The sequence below is a fragment of the Python bivittatus genome, unplaced genomic scaffold (genome assembly GCF_059951505.1).
Source record: "Python bivittatus isolate LINGU-HERP-01145 unplaced genomic scaffold, Pbiv_v1 ctg000260_np1212, whole genome shotgun sequence".
Classification (NCBI taxonomy): domain Eukaryota; kingdom Metazoa; phylum Chordata; class Lepidosauria; order Squamata; family Pythonidae; genus Python; species Python bivittatus.
The window spans coordinates 374853-400888 of NW_028277055.1; positions in this window are offsets into that span (position 1 = coordinate 374853).

Genomic DNA, 26036 nt, shown 5'->3' on the forward strand with positions numbered 1-26036 from the left:
CTATTGACTACAGGATCCTGCTTCCTATAGCGCATAACCGGTACCTTTAGGAAATCCATTGTTGCTCCCCAAAAGCCTCTGAATTTACACTCTCACTGTATGGCTTCAATGAATAATAACCAAGGATACAGTCATCCTGTGGGAATATGTCAAATGCCCAAAGCTATCTAGGTTTGTGACTGTTTCCAAAATCTGTTGCAGCCAATACCAAAACTGATTATTTGTTACGTGAAGTTCAGGGGATCAATCCCACTGTTTTTTTATCCCTCTTTCTTATGGCTGGATTCACAGAACATACTAAACTATAATGAGGTTTGATGGTTTGGTTCCCATGTTGTATGAATTCAATCATTGTGGTTTATCTAATAAACCACAGTTAAATAAAGCATGGTATACTATGTTATATGAAGCCAGCTATTAATTAAAGATAAATAGCCCATTTTATTGGAGAACTTTAAAGTGTGCCATAGAATAGGGTAGAGAAGGGGGGTGGGGATTCATTGTCCAATTCAACTCCAGCATTCATAATTTTATAGATCTTGATCATGTTTGTATTATCTTTTACTGCTATAATTAAAACTTTTAATAAAATTATTATTTAAAAATCATATTCCACTTTTCTCTCCATATTTCAAATATTAAAGATCTCAAACACTCTAACTAAGGCTAGTTCATAACTTCTCAGAGGAGAAAATTCTGTTTTTTTGTTTGTTGGACAATTTGCAGATTTCTTAATCTTTCTGATCTGTTAGAAAATTCAGTTTTCTCATGGACAATATTTAATAGTAGGCTTTGTTGCTGATAATTTTATGTATTTTTTTGTTGTCAATCGTTTTTATCCTTTTTGCACACCATTTTGGACTCTTTTGGAAAGTAGAATGGTATAAAAACAAAATGAATCAACATTGTCCTCAGCAGTGCCCGAACACAGAGTAGGATTATTTTATGCTCTTGTGAGACCACTTTTAATATAGTTTAATATTACTTTAATCTTCTTGAAGGAAGCTGTACCCTTGGCCCTGGCTCCTTCAGGACCACTTGCCTAATCCTATTGCTTTGTTTCATCCATTTGTAGAAATTAACTCTTCTCTCTTCAGTATTCACTGGGTCAACATTTCACAAAACGTAGTTTGATATTTCATATGATAGAACTTACCAGATTGTTTGAAAGTCCCATCTTCCACATCACCAGCCTATTTGGTGAAGTGATTCAGGTGGGAATTTTGGGGGAGAAGGGTTGCTGCCTCAGTTTCCTGATGGTTTAGTTTTTATCTTTCCTTCAGGTCATGATGACTCCATCTTAACTGTGTGGTTTTCTTGTCATATTATGGAAATAATTTGGTACTGTTTCTTCTGAGGATCCTTTAATTTCCTGGGGGTCTCCTATCCAAATACCAAGTACCAAATGGGATAAATGGGATTTATATGGAAAAGCTTCCCAATCACACTCTGATTTCCAAAGTGCTTATCCCTCAGTAGGACAACATAGGTCTGTGCAGAGTCTCAAAGAGATGTTTCATTTTGATGACCCTTTAATCAGAGTGTCTTGTGTGGCCAAATCAAAACATGCTCTCGTTTGAAATGGCCAGCCTACTTTCTTCTGGATGCTAAAATGACCTCAAGGTTGTTTTGCACAACACTAACAAAGCATATATTTTCATTCAAAAGGCTTCAGGTTTATGAGTTGGACAAGGACCCTCTCTGAAAACATGCAGATGTATTGCCAGTCAGCACAGATTAAGTTAGCACCACACGGTAAGCCAGAACATGGATTAACACTAACCAAAGCCAAACTTAACCAAGTGTACTATGTTGTACAAATGGAGCCAATGGTGCTTCACTTGCCTTAGTTAAGTGAGTTGTGTACAAAGCAACCCTTTGAGTTTTTCACAGATGACTTCAAAGTGTCCCCTTTCTCAGTAGCATGTCACAGAACCTTTCTGTTGTGGCAGTCATGACAAGAATAAATCTGCCCTTGCCATCTTGATTTATGAAGGAAAATTACTTCATTGTGGGCAGGAGACTTTGTGTTTTGGGGAAATAATTCAGGGAAGTTTTTTTGTCATTGTAAGACATACACAAGATTTTTATAATGTGCTTTCCACCTTAAAGTGGAAAGAAACCACACCATTGGTTTTTCATAATTATACCACTGACATTTGGTTCAATTGCTGGTTCTGGAGACTGCAAAAAATGAATACAAAAATGTATATATTAAATAAAACATACACCCAAAACCCAGATAACCATTATGATTTTTTTCTACTACCACCCCCTTTTCCTATTTTTTAGAAAACTGATTTGCTAAATGGAATTACATATGAGTAGCTTTCCACAAAGATGAAACTGGATTGACATTAACCCGCTATTCATTAACTTTCGAATCGCTCCCTTGTTTATTTGTTTATGGACCAGGTTTCATCGAAATGGATTCTGAGACCCAAAATAGCAAGGTATGAATAAAATTAATCAGGCTGAAATGAATATAACAATGATTAGAGCAAATGAGAGGAGCATAAGCCTATAAAATCTATACAGCAGACAGAGGAAGGTAAGTAATGATGTTGGAGAAATTGATCATAGATTTCTTTTCAACTGCAATGGAGTGATCCAGTGTGGAAAAATTGGATACATTATTCATAGAGCCACCTGTGTCAACATATAATTCTCTCCAGTGCCAAATTACATGTAAAATTGTATGCATTGAAGCAAAGCTATACGCAAGGGCTAAATCTCTGTAAGTGGGAAAGTTGTGTGGAAGAACAAATGAAGATTTTCTTTTGTTTTGACGGAATAGACTGATTGAATATATGCAATACCGACAGGAATTATACAGTACTGTACAAACGTTTTAGGCAGGTATGAAAAAATGCTGTAAAGTAAGAATGCTTTCAAAAATATATATTGTAATTGTTTATGTTTATCAATTTACAAAATGCAAAGTGAGTGAACAGAAGAAAAACCCAAATCAAATCAATATTTGGTGTGACCACCCTTTGGCTTCAAACCAGCATCAGTTCTTACACTTGCACACTTTGTACGCTTGCACAAAGTCAGGGATCTTGTAGAATTAGAGTCAGGTGTATGATTAAGCAATTATACCAAGCAGGTGCTAATGATCATCAATTTCATCTGCAGGTTGAAACACAGTCATTAACTGAAACAGAAACAGCTGTGTAGGAGGCGTAAAACTGGGTGAGGAACAGCCAAACTCTGCTCCTAAGGTGAGGTTGTGGAAGACAGTTTCATGTCACAGGTCACACACCATGGCAAGACTGAGCACAGCAACAAGACACAAGGTATTTCTACTGCATCAGCAAGGTCTCTCCCAGGCAAAAATTTCAAAGCAGACTGGGGTTTCAAGATGTGCTGTTCAAGCTCTTTTGAAGAAGCACAAAGAAATGGGAAATGTATTGTCGAAGGCTTTCACGGCCAGCATACGATGGCTGGTGTGGGTCTTCTGGGCTGTGTGGCCGTGGTCTTGAAGTTTTGTTTCCTAATGTTTCGCCAGCACCTGTGACCGGCATCTTCAGAGTGCAGGAGCACAGACAGGAGCAGTCTGTCAATGGGCAATGTTGAGGACCATAGATGCAGTGGTCGGCCAAGGAAACTTAATGCAGCAGATGGAAGACACATCATGCTTACTTCCCTTTGACATCAGAAGATGTCCAGCAGTGCCCTCAGCACAAAACTGGCAGAAACCAGTGGGACCCAGGTACACTCATCTACTGCCTGGAGAAGCCTGGCCAGAAGTGGTCTTCATGGAAGAATTGTGGCCAAAAAGCCATCCCTCTGACGTGGAAACAAGGCTAAGCGACTCAACTATGGACAAAAACATAGGAACTGGGGTGCACAAAAATGGCAGCAGGTGCTCTGGACTGATGAGTCAAAATTTGAAAGATTTGGCTGTAGCAGGAGGCAGTTTGTTTGCCGAAGGGCTGGAAAGCAGTACAATAATGATTGTCTGCAGGCAACAGTGAAGCATGATGGAGGTTCCTTGCAGGTTTGGGGCTGCATTTCTGCAAATGGAGTTGGAGATTTGGTCAGGATCAATGGTATCCTCAATGCTGAGAAATACAGGCAGATACTTATCCATCATGCCATACCACCAGGGAGGCGTGTGATTGGCCCCAAATTTATTCTGCAGCCAGAAAATGACCCCAGACATACAGCCAATGTCATTAAGAACTATCTTCAGCGTAAAGAAGAACAAGGAGTCCTGGAAGTGATAGTTTGGCCCCCACAGAGCCCTGAGCTCAACATCATTGAGTCTGTCTGGGATTGCATGAAGAGACAGAAGCATCTGAGGCAGCCTACATCCACAGGAGATCTGTGGTTAGTTCTCCAGGATGTTTGGAACAACCTACCTGCCAAGTTCCTTCAGAAACTGTGTGCAAGTGTACCTAGAAGAATTGATGCTGTCTTGAAGGCAAAGGGTGGTTACACCAGTTGATTTGATTTGGGTTTTTCTTCTGTTTCCTCACTTTGCATTTTGTAAATTGATAAACATAAACAATTACAATATATATTTTGAAAGCATTCTTACTTTACAGCATTTTTTCACACCTGCCTAAAACTTTTGCACGGTACTGTATGTAAAATGAACTGTGCACCCTTGAAGCAACATTGCCAATTCCAATGCTTTACTATCTTTTTTTCAAAAAGAGGACTACTGGTAGTGCTGAAAAGAGGGTCCTCTCAGGGCTAGATTACATATTTCAGCCGGACTTTCCAACGTTTAGCACCTTCAAAAGAAATTCTTTGTAGATAATGACACTCTTCTCTAAATCACACTCTCCAACAAGCCGCTGTAGAAGTAAGGTAAGGTCAGGCTGTGGAAACAGCCACTTCTGTAGACAGTTTGATCTCAAACCACTTAGTAACTTGATTTGGGCTGGGAGACAATTGATGTAGTAGTATGAAAAAATGTGCCGGCATCCACTAGAATTCTCCAACATCAAGCCATCTTCAAGGACAGCCTAACAAACCATGCATTATAACAATCCAGTCCACAGTCAGCCTATGCAGCAGTCAGCCTATGGCCATCATTGTTGAAAAAGCCCAAACTACAAGAAAGTAGTTTATGTCACTGGGTCTTCAGAAGCAAATTGAATCAAGGAATATCTTCAAAGTGTGAAATTGCTTTTTCAGTGCAATCCCATCTGGACTGCCATTTCCAGAACTTTCCCACTGTCTGATCAGAATTCCATTTCAGTTAATTGAACCTTCTCCAGTAGGGTTACCAGTTCTGGGCTGCAGAAACCCAGATTGCACTAGGTCAAATCAAAGCAATGAAGAAAATCCTCATTGCACCATCTAGCTGTCATCCAGATTTTTACAGCCTAGTCTGTTGTACAAACCTGGCCATGTGGGTAGCTTATAGAGTTGTGCAATGCTTCCACTTCAGTTTTTGGAACACATGGGAGTATGACGCCAGTCTCTGACTCATTAAAGTAGCCACATCGCTACAGCATTTGGTGGCTATAGCGGAGATCTCCCTGCATCAGCTATAAATTCCTGGAGAAAATCCAGTGGCTTTCATGAATCCCAGACAGGTGCTGTATTAAGACAGTCACATATTCCCAAGGACCTTTTCAAATTTCGATCTGAAACATTGCATACTCCTAATGCTGTATGGTTCAGTACATTGTATAAATCCAGAAAAATTGGTAATCAATAGACTAGGTTCATACAACCTAATTAATCCTAAAGCCAGATTTTCAAAACTTAATAGCTGTGTTGATATAGACAAATTATGCCCAAACAAAACCAATCTCTCCCATGGGTTGACATGATGACCTGTTTCATATGACATGCTAAGACAATGGTTGATTTCACACAGCACACAAAACTACCAGGACCATTCAGGGTTGCACGTTGTCCAAATCCAGCCTCTGAGCTAGACTTCATCCATTCTCTCAATGATCAATCAAGGTAGCTGTTTCAGCACCTACCTCAGGCCTGGATCCAGATTGCTACAGGTCCAGACTTATTTGTATTGATTTCCAATCAATAAGGTATTTCATATTGCTATTAATACTAATAATGAAAACCTGAAGATACCTCATTTAACACCATGAGAGCAACTAAAAATCATAAATCAGCATAAGATTGGTCTGCATAGAAAGTAATGAACTCTTGGTCTGTTATTAACAATGCCAGTGATGATATGAACCACAAGATGTGAAATTTTGATGATGCCTGATATAAATGAACCTGACCCACACCATCTAAATTAATGTGGGACTCAGAATTTAGCAATCCAATGTCTTCCTCAAAGTGGTAAAAAAGTTCTCAGAATGTGTGTTGGTGCGTGCACATATATGTCTCCCTCTTCCCTAAAGACATCTATCAGCCTATTCTGAGAGAAAAGATGTTGAAACATTCTCCTTAATTTTCCTTTTACCTATTGTCATTAATGTGTGAAATTTCTCATGGGTGGAGTGTGTGTTCTTGTGCTGACATAGTGAGAGATGGCCAAGTGATACGTGGGCATCTCTTGGGTGGGGGCAGGGAGATGTCACCTTCTCTCCATTGATCTGCAATGGGCCAGGTTATTCACCTGTGTTCCCTTGTCACTCAATAGGAGGGAAAATACCACACTCTCCTATAATAATTTGACCAAATTTTCCTCCAATCTGTGGAAACATTGCCCAAGAATACACCATCAAATTTGAGATATATCTGGAGTTTGTCAGCCCATTCCAGCTCCTCTAATACCAATCTTCTTTCTTCTCTGAACAGCATACTCATAGTCTCGAATCTTGCTTTAGAAAGCTGTAAAAGATCTATAGAATAAATTCCAGATTTGCCAGGATGAGGAATGCCTCTTGAGATATTTTAGTGCACTTAGAAAGAAGACAAGGGATCAAGTCCTGCAGCAACATTTTAATGCAAGACTGAAAATTGATAAAACAGACAATGGTTTTGAAAGAGATTTCTATTAGAATTTTACATAAGAGAAAAGAATATTGCTGCTTGGCTGAAAAATTAAAACAGAAAAAGAACTCATTTCAATGGGGTAAACTGGAAGGTATGATTTAGACTGAATTCTGTTCAGAAGGTGAGGGAATTTCTTAGAAAAATATAAAGGAGAATTGGAGGAGATGGAATTGAAGGTTTTGGAAGGACCTACACAATAATTACAACAGATGCAACACGGATTGAAAGATGATACTGAATTTGGCAGCCTTTATTAGCGGTTACCTGATACAATATAACTCTGAACTTAAGAAGAAGAGGCAGGAGAAAATACAAAGTATTTTGGAGGAGATTAAAGGAAAAGAAGAATAATTAAGGAACTGTCCAGGGAATACAAATATTTCCCAACAAATTAAGATTTTACAGCAACAGTTATCTATGTTAACAATAAGAGACATGGAAATAAAATTGAATTATGCAAAGCAAAGAAAGTTTGAATTTGCGAATAAACCAGGGAAATGGTTGGCTTCCAAACTGTGAAAAGAAAAAGAAAAGAGAATGATATTGAAACTACAAGCGGGAGACATTGTATTAACAGATAACGTGGCCATACAAAAAATTTTTATCGATACTACTCTCATTTGTATAAAGGACATGGTATTCTGTTGGAGAAAATAGATGAATATCTAAGAAAACAACATTTACCAAGGATTACAGAAGAACAAAGATAAATTATGAATGGACCTATAATGTTAAGGGAAGTTTAAGAAGTAATTAAAGAGTAAGCTAGGGAAGGTACCTGGCCAGATGGATTATCAAGTTTGTATATTATAAATGTTTTGAGGATGAACTTTTACAACCTTTACAAAATACGCTGAATTATATTTTACAGAGTGGAAAAATGTCAGAGACTTGGAAAGAGGCTAATATAACATTAATATCTAAAGGACAAAAGTTGACTTTAGCAAGGAATTACAGACTAATATCATTGTTGAATAATGACTATAAGGTATTTACAATGATCTTAGCTGAAAGACTGAAAATAATTTTGTGAGAATTTATTCATGGTGATCAATGTGGGTTTTTATCTAAAAGACAGTTGAAAGACAATGTTAGAACTGTGTTGGATATGTTGGAATATTTGGAACAACATAATGAAAAACCACATTGATCTTTTTAGATGCAGAGAAGGCTTTTGACAATTTGCACTGGACTTTCTTGTTTAAGGCTTTGGAAAATATGAATTTTGGAGAGAATTTTATAAAACGGGTAAAATTGATTTATACTTTACAGAAAATACATACAATTGTTAATGGAGATTTAACAAAACCATGTGAGATACAAAAAGGAACAAGACAAGGTTATCCACTGTCTCCTCTTTTCTTTATTTTAGTTCTTGAAATATTGAATCAACATATAAAACAAGATGAGAGGATTGTGGGGATAAAGATTTAAAAAGTCATACAAGTTAAGAGCTTTTGAAAATGACTCGGTTTTGGTTTTGGCAGACCCCTTAAAGGGGATTGAATTTTTAATGAGTAACTTAAAAGAATTTGGGCCTTGGCAGGTTTCTAGATTAATAAACAGAAGACAAAGATGTTGACAAAAAACGTGAAGATACAAGATCAAACAGAACTGATGAACAAAAGGGGTTATTAAATTGAGAAGAAAGTAAAACACTTGGGTGCAACTATGACAAATATGAATTGTACGTTATTTCAAAATAACTATGTTAAGACATGGAATGAAGTTCAAAAAGATATGTTAAGATGGGACAAACTACAATTGTCCCTGCTGGATAGATTCTCTGTGATTAAGATGAATGTTTCACCTAGAATGTTATTTTTGTTTCAAACAATACCTGTTTTGACAACTGATGTACCATTTAAACAACAGTAGAAGGATATATCTAAATCCCAAGTCAAATATAAGATTCTACAAGATGCAAAAGAAAGAGGGTCTGCCAGATTTGAAATCATACTTTGCTGCCTGTCGTTTAGTTTGGATGAAACAGTAGGTTTTATTAAGAAATAGAAGACTATTGGAGTTAGAAGGACATGATTTGAGATTTGGATAGCATGAATATCTATGGTATGACAAAGCTAAGGTAAATGTAGATTTCAAAAATCAGTATATAAGGCAGGCCATCCTTAGAGTATGGAATAAATATAAATTTAAGTTCTGCCTGAAAACACCTCTGTGGCTTTCAGTGCAAGAAACATTTTATAGATGAGAAATGATAAGTAAACATAAATGGTTAACTTATCGTGATATGCTAGAATTCTTTCAAGGGGATTGTAAAATGAAATCAAGAGAAGATTTGACAACAAAAACATATACTTATCAATGGTTTTATTATGTACAATTACTAGAAAGGTTTAAGGTGGATAAAAGATTTTATGGTTTTGAACAAAGTAAGACTGAGTTTGAAATAGAATTATGTACTAATGATGAACATGTTATTGCTAAAATGTATAAACTTTTGCTGAAATATATGACAGAGGAAGAGCAAGTGAAAGAATGTATGATAAAATAGGCTAAAATTTTGGCTATAATATACAAATGGATCAATGGGAAAATATGTGGTTGAAAAGATTAAAATTTACATTATGCTCTAGCCTTAAAGAGAATTTTTGTAAAATGATGTATCGTTGGTATTTGTCACCAGAGAACTCGTCGAGAATGTATAAAGGTATTTCAGATCTTTGCTGGAAATGTGAACAACATGAAGGGACATTTCATCATGTTTGATGGACATGTGAAAAAGCCAAAAGAAAATTGGATACAAATACATGCATTAATTCAGAAGATTTTAAAGGTTAAAATACAACTGAAACCAGACACTCCTCTTTTGGGACTAATGGACAGGCAACTAGAAAAAAGTCATGGAACTTTTATACATACATACATACATACATACATATCTATCTATCTATCTATCTATCTATCTATCTATCTATCTATCTATCTATCTATCTATCTATCTATCTCAACTGCAACTGTTATATGCTCAGAAGTGGAAAGGCTCAGCACCACCTTCAATGGAGGATTAGTTGGGGAAGATGACGGGACTTGCCGAGATGGCTAAATTAACGTCCTTAGTTAGAGAAAAGACAATAGCTTCATTTATGGTGGACTGGAATCTCCTTATAGACTTTTTGCATGAAACAGGGAAAAAATGCACTTATGACTTGTGGCTTTGATGATTAGGAAAAAAAAAAGTATAATAGAAAAAAGTGTGCTTTTTTGTAATCATAGAGTAAGAGATAATTTTGTCACTGTACTTATAATTGCTGCAGAGAAAATCAGAAGCTGCTTCTTTCTATTTCTTTTTATTCTTTCTCACTGCATTCTTCCTTGTTCTCTCTATTTGGTATTGGTGTTATTTCTTTAAGTTCTTTTTAAAACTTTTAAATAAAATTTATTAAAAGAAAAAGAAAGCTGTAAAGGCCAAGAATTCAAAGATACTAAAAGACAATGTTGTCGTTTTTGTGTTGAAAAGTCCACAAGTCACACACTGACCTATGGACACCCTGGCTTTCCCCTTTTCTCTTTGTTAAGTATCATTTAAAATAAATTAAGCCCAGACAAAACTTTGTAATAGTTTACCACACATGGGGTTAGTTAATTGTTATTAATGCCATTCATAATAATAATTGGAATAGCCAACATGCAATTCTAATTGGTTCAAGTGTTACTTATTAATTCTTGCAGCCACAATGCACTGAACTCATTTAGAGAGGGGAAAAATCCCTCACCATCAGAGAAATAATCCAGATTCATTATTATTCTCCAGTCCTGCTCAGTCTGAATGATCTAGCATTGTGGCATTCAATAGGACCAGTTGAAAAAAAAAAGTTTGAAATGTGATTATCTTAACGTGGAAAAAAATCAATTCATGTAGCCATGACCTCCAGGAGCATCAGATAGTCACTTGACTTCAAAGAAGTTCTTGTATCCTAGACAGCTAACATTAATATGGTCAAGGAGAATTGATATATCAAGAATACTACGTGGGGAAGTTCCTAACTAACACTTGATAAAATAACAGTGAAGATCTTGGAAAAACATATTCTGACTTATCTAATCCTTGTAGATATAGACATGACCATGACATGGCTATATCTACAACAATTAGAGTTGTACAGGCATTGGTTTCATCTGTGATATTCTATGCATATGAGAGTTTGAAGAAGTAGGATAGAAAAAACGTTGATGATTTTGAGCTTTGGTGTTGGAGAAGACTTCTGAAAATACCATGGATACTCAAGGAAACAACGCATCCTAGAACAAATCAGGATTTGCCTACAGGGACTCAAATTATCATATTTTGGATATCTTATGCAAAGACCCAGCTCTTTGAGAAGTCTATAACGCTGGGAAAGTGGAAGGAAAGAAAAGAAGAGGATAACCAGCAACAAGGTGGATAGATCCACAGTTGCAATGGGTGCACCATTGGAAGACTTGGAGGGCTAGGTTGGCCAGGTTGAGGACAGATCATCCTGGAGAAGGTCTACCTATGTGCTTGCCAAAAGTCAACATTTAGTTGATGGCGCATAATCAGTCAATCAATCAAAATGGGATAAGGGACCATATATGCCACCTTTGGAAGAAAGGCATGGTATCAGGGCAGTAAAGGCAAGAATTACACACAGTGACGATACCATCTTTCACCAAAACATTGTCAAAGCAATTTGTGTAACCTAAAATTCAAAAGCATATTATAACTTAATCCCAAGAGAATACTTACTTGAAACCTGTTGCCATTATGGGGTAGAACTGCCAAAAGGTATTGGAGATATCAGCCACGCAAAAACTATAAAAACATCCTTTCTCCAGCCCCTTCATTGTTGTTTCATTGGGTCCTCTGTAGGTACAGGACAAACTTCTGCTCTTTTTATAATGTCTTCCAGGTCCACATGTGTGCATTAGTAAAGCATCAGACACATACACAAATTGATGCAATTATATTCAGTAGATAATGTGGATTTTAATCTGGAATCTTCAGTAATGATAGGTTGCCATCATGGATGGATGGATGGATGGATGGATGGATGGATGGATGGATGGATGGATGGATGGAAGGGAAGGGAAGGGAAGGGAAGGGAAGGGAAGGGAAGGGAAGGGAAGGGAAGGAAGGAAGGAAGGAAGGAAGGAAGGAAGGAAGGAAGGAAGGAAGGAAGGAAGGAAGGAAGGAAGGAAAATATCACACAAAAAGAATCAAAAAGAATGCTGTGCTTTGCCTTACTAATCGGCTGGAACACCCACACACATTGACAACACCTTGCACAAGTGGGTGATGCGGTCAACTTGATTTTTACCTTGCAAAGTTTTAACGCGGTCTGAATGAGCTGAAGGAATTGAAAAGCCAAGGCAAACAAAACATGCTCCAGTATCAGAATTACAGCTGGCAGTTCTGTAGAAACTCAGATTAAGCGCAGCACTTTCCTTTACAAGCCCCAGTTGCAGGGTGAGCAACGGACAATATTTCCTCGGGATCCTATCACTTCCTTCCATCTAATTTCCGACCTCCCTAAGCCCCTAGGCTCAGAATTTTTAAATTAACGCATAGTTATTAACAAATTGCTGTTCCTCCCTTGTAGAAAGGCAGCGACAATCCCTGTGTAGGTTTCATCTTGATGCTTATTGTATTGCTTCTTATACGTTTTCTGCTCTCCTCTCTGCGAAACACTGGAATCATTTTCATTCCGAGGAGGATATTCACGCGTCGTAGGATCATCAAGGCTTCACTGCCTCTCCAATACAGTGTTTATTGATTATTCAATTGGAGGCATGCTTCATAGTGACAAATTTATATCACTTAACTTGCTCCAACCACTTTAGCTAATCAGTGTAGCTGTTAATATGATCTTTCCTTACACGGAGGAGTGCATACAGAGACTGTCCTATGGTTTTTAATGAATTATTTCTTCCCCCAGATATTAAATAGGCCATTCTTTTTCTTTTTTAAAATCCCTTTTCGTTTTTGGCAGTGTTTTAGTGTCCCTAATTTTTACCAGCAGACTATTTCTCCCTAGAGAAGTTTGTAACATTTTCTTCAAGTTTTTTCCCCCAGATGTGGGAACTCCATACTCCACAACAGAGAGGCTGCATCTGAATTTCCTGTTATTTTTAATGTGTATTTATTTATTTATTTATCTATCTATCAACTATGTCACTGCCCATCTCATGGAAACAACTCTGAGGGGTTTACAGCAAAAATAAAATTCCTTAAAATACAATATAAAACAGACCTCATAATAAACAGCTTCCAAGCAAGATGGAAAGTTGGGGAATAATTCAAGGGAGTGTCAATATTATATATTTATAGACAGAATATTCTGGATCACAAATGTTTTCTGTTTTTCCAGGGTACAGGGATAACAATCTCTCCTTGAATATGTCAAGATTACAGTGTGCATACTCATGGATGTTCTATCGCAGTGCTTCTCAACCTTGGCAATTTTAAGCTGTGTGGACTTCAACTCCCAGAATTCCCCAGCCAGCATGGGGAACAGGGTTCCATTGACAGCATGGCTGGCTGGGGAATTCTGGGAGTTGAAGTCCAGCCACCTTAAAGTTGCCAAGGTTGAGAAACATTTCTATTGGATCTAGCTTCTTTCAAAAAAGGGGAAAAGGGAACTTAAATAACTACACAAGTCCAATATTTTTTAAAAAACACCAGTCAATATGCTGGGTGTCTATATTTATTCTCCTACACATTTCCCATGTTTTCTATATCAAGGAGAATCACAAACGATGTTTATGTTATGAAATACACTTACATTCTTAGCAGTTTTGTGATTTTATGTACTGTCTTAGCCATTCATATACAATATAGTCATTTTTAGCATTATATATAGTTTTATGTAATAGTATATCTCTGACATAGATTTATATAGTTGTATTCATTGTTGATTTTGAAACTGAAATCATATCTATCTATCTATCAGCGAGGGGAGAAAGATGTACTTCCAGACTTGCAAGACTGATTCCCTTGCAAGCCCTTCAAGGTAGTCCAGACAAGAAACGCCAACCATGAGTACTAACACTACCTTTATTGTAAGGTTACAGGAACAGAATCTTGCAAATTCGAAATTACATCTCTCCCCCCCTTGCTTCTACAGTCCAAGAAACTAGGAAGCATCCCTTCTGAGACATTTGCCACCCTCCCGTTGCTTCTGTGGGCTAAGCTGCCTCTTATCTGACCAGTGTCTAGTCTGTGGCTCCTCCTTCTCCTGTCTCTCAAGGACATTGTCACAGATCATTGCAGTAAAACAGGGTTCCATTGACAGCAGGTTGAATATCATAAATAGCTAGTATAGTTCCTTCTCCCACAATTCCCTTCTTCTAAAAGTTTGTCTTAGACCTATTTTGATAAATGTCTAAGAAGTCAAAAGAACAGAAAGCTAAAGGAGGAAGATAACCACAGACAAAGTTGTGGACACCCAGGGGAAAGAGGTATTTTCTTTCCCATTGAACAGCTTCATTAATTCTCCATCACATCTTCACCTCATGGTGAAAAATGGCTACCTCTAACACAGAAATATGTCCTGCACTCATGGCATTAAACAAGGCCTCCACATGAATATCTCTCACAAGCAGAACTAATAAAAGGCTAAAGAGAGTGTTGGATCCTGGCTGACAAATGGGCTAAGGAGAAAAGGCTTAAATGAAGAGTTTATTTCTAACAGTCTGGGAGATTGCTCAAGAATAGATGGAAATCAGTTGACCTCTTGAGTATTTTTGGGGAAACCAATGATGAAATCTTTTTTCCACTGAATTCTAGGGCCAGGGGAGACATGTCCACCCAGGACATGGGCCCTGTGAGAAGACTGTTAATCACCTGCATTTAATCACAGTTGTCCCTTCCTATCTCTGACATTTTGCCTAATCGACGCCTCTCTAATAGTCAAGAGCAAATTGCTATAGGAAGTATGCTTAACCCTGTCTGCAGCTGAATTCAAAATATGGATTTTATAGTTATAGAAAATAATTCATCGTATTATAGACTTGGACTTGATTAGGGAAGTATCATGGATAGTTATATGAATAAAATAATGCCATAAAGAATTTGGGTGGTAGAAAGAGGGGAAGAAAGCTTACCTTCTAGCCATCTCTTTTAAAACAAAACTGGGGACAATGTAAAGTTGCATGTCAAGTGATGGTTACGTGATCGTCTGATTATTTTGAAAAAGAAGATTAAGATAAGAGTAGAGAACTTCTCTCTGCAGTTGCAGCCTGCACATTTAAAAATGGGGAGAAGAAAAACTAATTTCCCTTTCCTTGGATCTCAGATTCCATTTGGAATTCAAACCCTACCCCATAAAAGATCACGTCTGTTCAAATGTGTGCCCTTCCATGATGAATAGGAACAATCTTTTGTCCAACTGCATAAAGGTTTCACATCCAGTTCACATTGCTTTAATAACTACAACCAAGTTTGCGCTCGCTTGTACGTGTAGTTTTTCTTAATAGTGACATTTTGCACATATTTTTTCTAACAGGGTTTTTGTATTCTATTCTGAGCCAAAAACTGTATCGCAAGATTTGGTGACCGCAGAATCCAAAGGGTAACTGTATTTTTACGAATTAAATCAATTGGTTTAAAAATGCGGCTAAACTCTATTCTGTGATTTTGCTAGACGTGATCACTGCTGATTCTTTCCAATGTGCAAACACACAGCAGTGATCAAGTCATCCATGTTATCCTTGACATACAGATCCCGGTGAACGAATACTTTTAAAAAACAAAGCCACACACACAAACATACATGCAAAGAAAAATTTGCATCGTTTAGCAATGTTCCAACAACCCCACCCTCCATGCACTACTAACATTGTGAGATTGTGATGTGATTGTATGAATGATTGCATCATGATTTCTTGGTGCATGCTGCACTGAAGTGCACACATACTCTACCTTGGCCAAACCCTCCACAAAATAATGTGGGTAAGAGCAATCTTTCCAGACTTCTGAGTTTGTAGTGAATTTAATTCAACATTATGCAAGTGAATATACTCTCATAAAAAATTACTTCCCTCCCCCTCTCCCTCCCTACAGCCCTTTACATCTTGAACATCTGCTCTGCAGGGCCCCCGAATGCAGCGGAATGGAACTGAGGAGAGAGTTCAAGGTCCATGGTGGAAAAAGGCAACTCACTGTTTTTCCAATGCACACAAAGGAAGTACATATTAATTCATTTTATGTACAAATGTTACCCTATTTTATCCTCCCTGGATGCTTCTCTTGCTTGTGCATTTAATGAGATAAACTTACTTTTAGTAGTGTCTGGAGCAACCATAGAAGTCTGGGTCCTCTGTTTCAGCTGCCCACTGTGTCTGCACCAATCTGTGGAAGCAGCCATATTTAGTCATTCAGGGCCCACATGGAAGTCACATCTCCCATCACAGCCCATGCTAAATGTCCCATGTGAGAGTGCTTGGAATAAAGCAAACAGAACTTCTTAAATAAACCCCTTTGCATAGGGAGGCATGATTGCAAAGCCTAAGTTTTAGGAGCTTCCAGACATGGACCAAAGAGGACCCTCCTGGAGCTCCAGACACAGACACAGAGCCAGTGCTCAAGATGTTAAGGTGGTATAGGTATTATTGTCTTCCCTGAGGATTCACGGTCCATCAAATGTGGTTGATCACTGGCATGGACAGATTATGATCCCCCCACACACTCCATTTGTATTTGCAACAGAAGCTTCCACAGAGCCTAATAAGCTTACAGGGAGCCTGGGACGGGTTTAATAGAAGTTGTTATCTTCCAGTTGCGACCCCCTTCCTTAACAACCTTTCCCCCAGTTCAGCAGGAAAAAGTGCAAAGAGAGGCTGTTCGCAAGAAAATCCTTTCTGAAGAATCAGCACAGTTGCTTTTTTATTTATCCTTGTATACAGAGAAAAAGAATGATTGGATTCCATCCTTGAACACTCTTCATTTATTTTACGAATGACTCAGTGCAGTGTTTAAAATTCTCCAACAGCATATGAATGAGAGAGAGAGAGAGAGAGAAGGTCAGTGAAAGAGAGAGAAAAAGAAGGGGTTGGCATCAAAAAGAGGCACCCCATTTCTTCCCTTTGCCTTCCTAAACAATACCCAACTCTCTTTGACAGATCAATCTTGCACTTGTGCAAAAAACAGTTCTTTCCCCCCCAAATCAACTTGGACAATCAAACTGAATCAGAAGTGTCTTCCAAATTAATTTAAATCAGCAGATCAAATTGCATCAATGAATCAAATTGGATTGCAAGCCTACTCACACACCCTCAAAATAGTTTGCATTGGGGGATGTTCACAAGCGTGACAGCTATACACTTCACTTTGGTATTGGGGGGCGAGGGGGAACATGGGGTGACAAGCCTATTGAAGTGCTTGACTGTTGCATTTTTCCAGGATGCCTTTTCAACTAGCTTACAGCCCCAGGATTTCCTGGTGATTTCCACCCCCAAAAATGTACCAGATATGACTCTACTTAGCTTTTTGAGATCAAGAAAGATCAGCCAAGGTACTGCCTTCTATGGATAAATGCACATTAGGCAGTAAGGATTAAATATGATCCATCTCTCCCGTATAGTGCAGGTTTTGGCTAAGATACCTAAGTACGCAGTTATGTCAGACAGGAATTAAATGGAGAAGGGCCTCGAATTCTTATTCCCTGAGGTGCTCAGATTTCAAGGGGAGGGGAGAATGTTTAGGAGAGAAAAGGAGGGACAAGTGAGAAAACTAGACTGGGAATCAATGCCACTCAAGGTGCTGTTGGACTACAACTCCATTATCTTTGCCTACAGAACCCCAAAGAGATGAAAGACCACATATTTTCTCCACTGAATCTAAAAAGAAAAAAGGGGAGATTCTGATAGAAGGGATAAAAGAGTAAGGACTCCTAGAAGTCCATAATTTAATTCTATTAAAGAGTCAGTCCTCAGAATTTCAGGGGGCATGAAGAATATTGGAAACAGGTTATTCAGTAGACAGGCTTGGCTGAGGTAAGCCAATGGGCTGGTTCTGCTTAAAGCATCTTGGTATGGACATATGAAAATGGAAAATAGGAAATGAGTGAGGAAGGTTGAAGACCAAAAGATGGGGGGGGGGGGGATGAAGAAATTAGCAATTCCTGAGCAACAGACATCAGCAACACAGAAACTTTAATTTAAAAAAAAAACTACCTAGGTTCTCACACCATGCTCAACCCTAAACCTGGATTAACAAAGCATTATTTCAGGATTTGCCCAAACAAATAAACCAGATGGTATCTTGGCCACCTAAGATTCTATGATAATGTCTGGTTTTCCAAAAGACACTGAGCCACAAAGTACCCAACCCCATTTTAGCTAGCCTAGCATTTTGTGTGAACCCAGTTACCTCGTTCTCAAGGATCCCGTATGGGCTGGATCAGGCAAGCTCAGAATCCAAGAGCATGAGATGAGACTGGTCCACAGCAATAACAATGCTCAAATATCAGCTGTATTGGGCAAGGCCTGGATGAACAGGGATGTGATACTCCTCAGAGGGTCAAGAAGAAACCGATTTGGTCACAATGGACAATACAAGCAAGGAGCTCAGTTTGTTATGCCACATATGTGGTAGAAGGAGACATAACTTATGAACCTTCCTTCTGTTAAGTTTATGGCACACATGTTACATTTTACAGTTTCTGGATTTCTTCATTCTTGGCTTTTCTGGCATCTGCAATACAAGTAGCTTATCAAGAACTGCTTCCTTGAACTTCTGTTTGAAAGACGTCTGCTTCCAGTATTGGCCTGACAGATCCATTGTGACCAAATCAGTTTCTTCTTGACCCTCTGAGGAGTATCACATCCCTATTCATCCAGGCCTTACCCAATGCAATGAGCCATTTTGGGCTTGGAGTGGTGACTGCTGTTGTAAACATCTCCAAGAAATCTAAGTCATTCATTTCTGCCAGGGCAGGAAACTGATGGTGGCATCTTCCTTCTACCACTTGGAAAGAGATTGAGCAACACAGGTGGAGCTGTAAGGTATTACCCAAAAGCTGTCTAGCTCACACTAATGAAAAAGCTATTTACCTTCACCATCACTACCATCTGACATCTGTTTAGTTTATCTTGATGTTCCTTTCAATTGCTGTGTCCTCTGTGTCAAGAGTGATCAACGCTTTTCTGAAATGGGGGTCAGGGAAAAGCCACCCAGATTAATCACTGTGAGGAAGAGGTAAGATACAGCTATCATACAAGCTTGCTACCGTAGCATAAGGATGAATAAGGTCATTTGTTGACAGTAGCCCAGGAGCACAGAAATCTTGGGAAAAGGAACAGGATCCAGCAACTGGTACTGGGAGAAAGGTGTTGGGGGACTGGGATCAGAGAGAGAAGGTCGTCTGAAGCAAAGCATTTGCGGAATGCAAAAAATGCGACATTCTTTGGAATATAGTATGTGTATTTCAAATACACATTTCCTGATTTTCTGATGTCCATCCTAATCCAGAGGAAATAATGTAAGACTAAGGAAAAAAAATATTAGGGTATTTATTTCAGAGAGAGATCTCTACTATGTTTGGTTTTGTTTTTCCTTATGACAAAAATCTTATAAAATAGGTTGGGTTGAAAGGAAGAATGAGCAAGAGTAACCCAGAATCATCTAATGAGCTTCCGGATCAGGTGGGGACTGGAATCGTGTCTCTGTGTGTGTATAATATAATATAATATAATATAATATAATATAATATAATATAATATAATATAATATAATATAATATAATATAATATAAGGGTATTCTGGGTGCAACATCACTTGGCTCAAATAAAAACCCACATCTTGAGAAGAGAGATCTCAAGAGGTAAAAAAAATAACCACCAATCTCATGCTTTGCCACCAGCCATATGTTTTCTTACAAACAAAACTCACACCTCTAGAAGGTGTGATCCAAACATCACAGCTAGCAGGTGGATCCAGAAAAGGTCAACTCATTTTGAGAAAATGACTTTAACCAAGGAGCAAAACTGGTGCCTCAAGAAGAGAAGTTAAGAGTTAAAAATTGGAACTGAAAAGTAACTCAGGTCTAAAGGCAAACTGAGAGCCAGTTTGGTGCAGTGGTGAAGGCACCAGACTAGAAACCAGGAGACCATAAGTTCTAGTCTGCCTTGGGCACAAAGCCAGCTGGGTGACCTTGGACCAGTCTCTCTCGGCCCTATGAATAAGGAGGCAAGGGCAAACCACTTCTGAAATTTGCCAAGAAAACTGCAGGGATTTGTCCAGGCAGTCACCAGGAGTCAATACTGACTCAAAGGCACCAAAGAAAATAAAAAAAATAAAAACAGGGCAAACTAGGAGACCGGGTCAAGGAATTCAGCTCATATTAACACTAAAAGATACAAGAAAAAATTGCTTAGACAAGGCTTGCATAGCATTTTTTTTTTTTTTCTGTGAAGGAAGATCCAACAGCAAGTCAGAATGGGCATAGTCAGTTGCAGAATATTGAACTGCCTGGACAAATTCTAAAACTAGTACTGGCCAGGGAAATTCTCCTAATAGTTATCATTCGGTATGATAGACAGAGTTTACTACAGAAATTCCTTTAAAAGAGAATTGTGTTTTGGGGAAATTCATAGAAACTCTCTTCGAAGGAGTGTGATATGTTTGCATTTACTTAGTGGCAAGATTAAGAGATGTGAATGCTTTTTCTGTCTTTAATTAATCAAACATCTCCTGCAGTTTGCAGCCTCCCTGACTTCCAACACTTCCACTTAATCTCAAGGAAGTCATCAAGAAGAACCTCTCCCAGAGAACCTACTCAGTAGTGAAGCTTCTGTCCCATTTAAGGGAAGTCACTCCTTCCTTGGAGAATTTCTCCTTCCACTGCAGAAATTTGGAGGTATTGCTAGTCCAGGATCCCTGCTGAGAAATGTGGTGGATAATTTCTAAAAGGCCATTTTTGTTGCGCTCTATGCGAAACACAATTTATTTGCCAAAAATCTGTGAGGGAAGCTACCAGAACAAAGCCAGCTGTGACCTAAAAATTCCAAACACTTTCTTGTTGCTCAGAAGGCCAACAAAGATGCATCATTTGCAGAAGGAAGAATCACATCTTCTCATTCACTTGGGTCTACCACTGGGTATTAGCAGGAGTTGATATAGGGAATACCAAAATCATATCTTTTCCTGGAGATATTTCCCAGGGTCCTAAAGGAGCTGGTGCTGCCTACTTTCTGCCTTTCAGTCCTCTGCTGTGACTGTGACTAGCAAGAGGAAGAGTTGGTAGCACCAGCATCAGATTAGATTATCTAACACACCATAGTTTTGGTCATGGCCCAAGATGTGGATCACAGGCGATAGACCTTATTTCAACTCTCCCACCCTCCACTAAACTTGCACTCTGTCTCACAATGTGGTCTGTTTCTCTAGCACTGAATGGAACTCATATCACCACCACTTGTATTTCTCCATGGCTGCTCCTACCTTATGGGACACCTTCTCCCCAGTGATCCAGCAGGCCATTATAGCCTTTTGGAAGGCCATCAAAATCTGGCTTTTTACCCAGGTGCTGGGATAGAGCGAGGATGTCTGGAGCTGGTTGTGGGACATCTCAAGGGGATGACTGAGGTGCCAGGTTTTGATTTGGTTTTATGTTTTATGGTTTTTATAGTTCTGGGTTTTATTGTTGTTGTGAGCCAGCCAGAATTGTGTTTCAAGATGGGCGGCCGTACAAATGTTGTAAATAAATAAATGAATACATTTGCCATTTTTTCCCTTCTGGCTGTTTTTCGCTCATCTAATTACTGGGTTCTCTTTGGCACCTAAACAGAGGTGACACACATCTAGAAAAGAACACCATAGTCACCCCGCAAGGCCTTTAGAGGGTTGAAAACTCAGTGCTATGAGAACTGACAGGTCCCAATATAATTCCCTTGCCTTGTGGCTGGCACCTGACTGAGAGATTTGATTTTCCACTATGCTTGCTCCTACAAGCAAAGACTGCCTTCAAGACGTATGAATGCAGGGGAAAGTTAAGCTGAACTGGTATGATAAGACTGGGTGGGGAATGAGCAGCAAACAAAACCTGTTAATCGAGTGAGCAACTGCGCCCAGCTGGCAAGGAAATCATAGAAAAGAAGAAGACTGCAGAGGGCTTTTGGGATTCATTTAGCTGTAAAGTCGGATATTTGTTTGGATGACAAGCTGCATAAATTCAGCAGTGGCTAATGCCCCACTAATCAGGAATAATCCCCAACCTCCAGAGCATCCGTAAAAGAATGGTGATGTGAAACATACAGTTCTGCCGGATATTGAATCAGCATATTGGTACCTCTAACTCAGCACTGTCTGCTTGAGAAACGGATGAGAAATTCATTCGCTCGTCTAAAACTTTAGATGAAGAACCAGTTTGGTCTAGTGCAAATGCTGGCTGTGGAATTCTAGGAGTTGAAGCCCAAACATCTTAAAGTTTCCAAGGTTGAAGAACACTGGTCTAATGGTTAAGGCACTGGGCTAGAAGTGGGGAAACTGGAGTTCTAGCCCTCCCTTAGACATGGAAGCCATCTGTGTGGCCTGGAGCCAGACACTCTCTCAGCTCTAGGAAGAAGTTAAAGACAAACCACTTCTGAATTTTTTTCCAAGAAAACAAATGGACTTTACGTAGTCACCAGGAGTCAAGATGACTTGAAGGCATTAAAAAATAAAGTTTTAGATGAATTGTTCACATTTGTATCTGCCAAGCTTGGTGCCAGTTGCCTGAAAATTTTAAGACATCTCGTTATTTTACAGAAATTATTTTGTTTAAGAAGTTTAAGGTGCCATTTTTCACCCTTGGAATGCTTCTGGACTGCTTATGGATTCGAAGTCGTTCTTAGGATGAGAAGTTAGGAAATGGATGAAGAGCATTCAGTCGTCAAGGTTCTCAGCTACCCCCTCCCAAAAGGTGTGTGGTGCTTTGGTAAGGAGGGGGAAGCTTGGCAATTGCAATAGAGAAAGCAGTGGATACCAGCTGCAGATAAGCCAATGGAGGAGGAGGAGGAGGAGGAGGAGGAGGAGGAGGAGGAGGAGGAGGAGGAGAAGGAGGAGGAGGAGGAGGAGGAGGAGGAGGATTAAAGAAACAGGAGACTAGGAATGCCAAGCTAATCCAGTGGAGTGGATTGTTGGGGAAAATGGGGAACAAAACAGGGTAGGGGGAATATTTGTGTATGTGCCTGTGTGTATATGTACATGAGTACTTGACATAGGTGGTGGTGGATCATAAAGGCTTGAATATATGGGTAAGAGAAGGGAAAATAGATGTAAATAAGAGAATTACAGGAACTAAAATGAACAAATACCTGTTTGGAAGTGCATATTTTCAGTAAACTGATAATGTTTCAGCTTCTCCAGTTTGCCAAATTGGTATTTTGAGACTGGCCAAGGCCATTATAGCAGCCAGCAATAGCCCTCAAAAGTTGAAGAAACCCTTATTGCCTTTGCTACGCTTTACAAGAAATACATCCAAGAGCGTCAGTAAAAACTAGGGTTGAAAATGGAGGTCAAAGAAAAAGCACAGCAGCGTGTAAAGAGGAACAGCGGAGTCTATTAGCATGTTGTGAAGGTGCCACCAATTCTTAACAAAGCAAGTATTAATGATGCTACTCATGTAGATCTCACTCCCCTCCACGCCTGATTGCTATTTCATTAATGGCAGTGCAAGAATAAACTCTCCGGCTACACTGGGTCCATTCTCTTCATTGGTCTCTCATTTGATGTGCAAGATTATAAGCCCTCTGAAATCTTTCTTGACCCTTTTGCTCTTCCCCAGTTAGGGAAAAATATATTCCCTCAACAAAAGCCAGCGATCATGTTGTTTTCTTGGGGTCAGTGATGCTACATCTTAACAAGAATCATAAAGGAGACTCACTCCATTATCCAATATGATTAAAGACAAATTGTTATATAAGCGAGGAGAGAAATAACTCTGGATTGACATGCTGGGCCAAAGTACCCAATTGGGTCTGCTCATTTTCAATGTTATATAAATTCTCTGGCCAGACCTTATTTCTCTCTAAACTTCTCTGCAAGGCCTGATACTTTTCAGGAGCAGGGCCATGATCCATATAGAATTAATCTGGAGATTCTGGAAAAGCGATCTTACTCATAAGAAAAGAAATGGTAATTAGGGCAATACCATTTGTAGGCCAGCTAAACACTCAGAAAATCTGAAAGCATCTTATATTCTTTTAATCAGCTATGAAATAATTCTCAGACAGTACCTGTTCTGACAACTGATGTACCATTTAAACAGTGGCAGAAGGGTTTATCTAAATTTGTGTGGCAGGGGAAAAAAACCACGAGTTAAATATCAAGTGTTACAGGAGACAAAGGAAAGAGGAGGATTGGGTTTACCCGATTTGAAATTGTATTTTACAACTTGCTGTTTGTTTGGATTAATGAGTGGGTATTGCTGAGAAATAGAAGGCTTTTGGAGTTAGGAGGACACAACCTGAGATGTGGGTGACATGGATATTTGTGATACCACAAAGTCAAGTTTAATGTAGATTTTAAAAATCATTACATTAGACGTGCCATATTGAGAATATGGAATAGATACAAACCCAGGTTGTGCCCAAAAAACACGTTTGTGGCTCTCAGCACAAGAAGCATTTTATAGAGGAGAAATAACAGGTAAATACAAATGACTAACTTATCATGAGATACTAGAATATTGCCAAGGGGAATACAAAATAAAATCAAGAGAACAATTGGTGACAGAAGGATATAGTTGCCAATGGTTTTCTTATTTACAGTTATCGGAAAGATTTAAAGTAGACAAGAGTTTATGGTTTTGAACATTCTAAGACTGAAATGGAATTGTGTGCAAATGTGAACATGTAATTGCTAAAATGTATACACTTTATTGAAATTTGAAACAGAAGAAGAACAAGTGAAAGAATGTATGATAAAGTGGGCTAAAACTTTTGGTTATAATATGCAGATGGAACAATGGGAAAATATGTGGTTGAAAGGATTGAAATTTGCACTATGTTATAATCTTAAAGATAACTTTTATAAAATGATGTACCCGTGGTATTTGTCACCAGAGAAACTGTCTAGAATGTATAAAGGCACTTTAAATTTACATTGGAAATGTGAACAAGAAGAAGGGTCATTTTATCATGCTTGGTGAACTTGTAAAAGCTAGAAAATTTTGGATTCAAATACATACATTGATTCAGAGGATTTTAAAGATTAATATACAATTGAGACCAACAGTCTTCCTCTTGGGACTGATGAACAAAAGTCATGGAACTTCATTTTTGTATATGATAACCACAGTGAGATTAATGTATGAACAAAGATGGCAATACCTACGATGGAGGAATGGTTGGTGAAGACGATAGAACTTGCTGAGATGGCCAGATTGACTTGTTTGATCCCAGAAAAGACAATATCTATGTTTATTGCTGATTGAAAACCCCTTATGGACTTTTTGCACAAAACAGAAAAATGAAGTTAAGTTTTATGGTTTTGATGATTAGATAGGATAGATTATAGAAAGAAGAGAGTCATGATGTAACTTTAGAGAAAGGGGTAAATTTATATTTGTACTAAGAACTGCTGTAAAGAAGATTGGAAGCCACTTCTCTTTATCTTTTTCTTTCTTTCTTTCTTTCTTTCTTTCTTTCTTTCTTTCTTTCTTTTCTTTCTTTCTTCTTTTTATTTCTTTCTTGCACTTTTAGCTGTCTCTTCGATTTCTTTCTTTTTCTTTTTTCTTCCTTACTCTATATTAGTTTTATTAGTTTTTACCTTTGGTTTTTAAAAGTGTTAATTAAATTATATTTAAAAAATCAGCTATGAAATAATTCAAAAATGGAGAAGGGTAAGGATGAAAAAAAAAGTTTTCTTGCACCCCACTTTCTCTTCCCACCTACTTTTTATAACATCTGATGAAGAGATCAGAGATCTAGGAAACTTGCAGAATTTTGGAACCACTGATTTCATAGAAATTACAGATTTTGGAAATGTTTATGCTTTCTCTGTTTCTTCACACTAACATTGAGGATGGGTTAATGTCATGGAACTCTGCCACATTATCTTCCATGCATGGTCAAAGTCCTTCAAGGCAAGTTGAAGGTCCTCTACATTGGTCTTGCTTGATCATGCTGTTTGG